This window comes from Choloepus didactylus, chromosome 8 (genome assembly GCF_015220235.1).
Source record: "Choloepus didactylus isolate mChoDid1 chromosome 8, mChoDid1.pri, whole genome shotgun sequence".
NCBI lineage: Eukaryota > Metazoa > Chordata > Mammalia > Pilosa > Megalonychidae > Choloepus > Choloepus didactylus.
The window spans coordinates 81,673,077-81,675,558 of NC_051314.1; positions in this window are offsets into that span (position 1 = coordinate 81,673,077).

The following is a 2,482-nucleotide window of genomic DNA, read 5'->3' on the forward strand; positions in this document are numbered from 1 at the left end:
TTTTTCCTACTTCTTTAAGGAGTATTTAGAGGCACTTTTCACCCTAGATGTGGTTTTGCCTTGTATTTGTGGCAAAGCTGATAGAATTAAAAAAAAAAAAAACACACACACACACACAAAAAAAAAACAGAAATAGAGGATGGGCACATCCATTTTCCCTTTCCCCAAAGATTATTCCACTCACTTGCATAGTCTGAGAAAATTCAACTCAGAGAAGAGGAAATACCTCTCAAGATATAGAGACCAACCCAGGGTCCTTGTGCTTGATGGCTTTCAGCATTTCCAAGGTGCATGATTGCTGGATCCTGGTGTTTGGAAACTACTAGACAGTGAACATCCCGGTAACAGGTATTGTGGTAGCCGTGCATGCGCATGTGTAGCATGGAGAGATCTGCAGGTCAGTCATGACAGGTGCTGGTTGGGGCAGAGTGATGGGGTGGAGACAAAAGGAAAGGAAGCACTGTTAGAATGAGTTTAGGGGAGACCCTGTGAGTCTGTGAACCTTCACTCTCTCCATGAGCGGTCATCTCTTGCCCACCTGAGCCACCATAAGCACATAAGCAAATGCAGGGGAGGAAAGACAATCCTCAGATTTTGCAGAGATACAATTCTTAAGGCTTGGGGGAAGGGGGCTTGTGAAATTCATCTCCTACTCCAAGGACCCAGGAAAATCTTTCTCTGCTAGACTCTGCATTTGTGATTTAAAACACTTGTAGCTCCTTTCAGTGCTTGGCTTATTAATTAGTTTCTCTTCAAAGAATTTATACAGATTTATTTCTCATTTATTATAGACATTGTCTCTAGACAAATAAGTGCGTAATATAAGCGTTGCTAGGTGTTAAGGGAACCTTAGACAAATATTAATATATGTGCCTTCAGATACTCATATCTATATAATTAGGTAATTTTTAAAAATATTGTTTTTTCTTTTAATTTTATTGCCCTTGAATATCACAATATACTCATGTTTAGTTAAAAATTTAAAAACCTCTAAGTGTCTTTATGGCCATGCTGAGATGTGTGTGTGTGGGGGATGGGTCAGTGAGTGGGTTGGTGGATCTGTAGTTCTGTGGGTAAGGACATATGTTGGCACAGATAAGTTTATTAAAATCCACCCCCACCAGTTTTCTCTGATGCAATTAGCTACTAAGTAGAAATGGTACTCAGGCATACATAAGTGAAGAGAAGTTAAAAAAAATTATTTTTAGGAGAGAAAAAAAGACAAGAGGTCCGAGGTTATCCAGGAGCAACTTTACAGTCTATGATTTTCAGATCCACCCCCACCCTCAACCCCAGCCATCATTTAACGGAATTGTGCCACTTGAACCAACTTGCCATCTCGCCAAATTTGGCCGTATCCTGTCGTTGGCATTGTTCTTTCAGGGCAGTTTTTTTTCCCCACGGATTTTGGGAGATTCGGGTCACTCCCAGAGCCGCGATGGCGAGTCTCTTCAGCCAAAATAGGCAGCCGCCGCCTGGCTCTGCCAGAAACTGGGCACCGGCATCTAATGTCTGCTCTTTCTTTCTCTCTGGATTGCTCCCAAGACCTCGAGACTCTGAGTTCCTCGGTTTACTTTAATGGACTGATTTTTTTTTTCGGTTGTGTGGTAATTATTTAGTATTTGATTACAATAACTCCCACCAAGCTTACGCTTGGCGAAAACCGCTTCCACACAGGACAATAAATGGCCGACACGCTGGGGACAGCGGGAGGAGTGCCCGCGTTGGGAAGCGCCGGCCCCACTCCCCGCGGCGCCGCGGGAGCTGAGGAGCAACCCGCACAGTTACACAGGTAATCCTGATGCACGGCGTGCGCACTATGTGCACCTACAGCTGAGCACACAGGTGGGTCCATTTATTCGTGAGGTAGATCCGTGAGAGCTCTTACGCGAGTGCCTGGGCATTCACGGCGTGTTGTGTGCAAAGAGAGATGGGAGTTATGTCCCTGAACCTACGAGACTCATGTGCTTATCATCTACAGGGACACCTCCTGATTGAGGATCTCTATTAGCAATCATCAACCACTGCCAGGACCAAGAAGCAGCTTTCCGTTCCTGTGAGAAGAGAACCTTCAGAATGGGGAAAGAAAAAAATACAACCGTTTTTCTGTTCCCTATTCCCTGTCTGGGGGGAGGAGTGTGGTAAAAATAAAATCATACAACTACAATGATTTCTCAGAAAAGGGAGAATCCCTGGCTCAAAATTAATAATATGATTAAACATGAAGGATTTTTTAAGGGTGGGGGAGGGGGGCAGAGGGAAGTTGGGAGAAAGGCAGTGGGAACAGACTTTGACAAAACTGGATAAATTTTAGCTGGTCTAATGGTAAAGAAGGAGAGCAAATTATACAGAAGTTTGTAATCTCAGTATTAATTTCTATGTGACTGTGTATTTGTTGCCATTTGCTGTATATAATAACTATGAAGCTGGATGGTGAGGTTTCCTATAGAAACCCATCCTCACAATCCCCCCTACAGCTGGT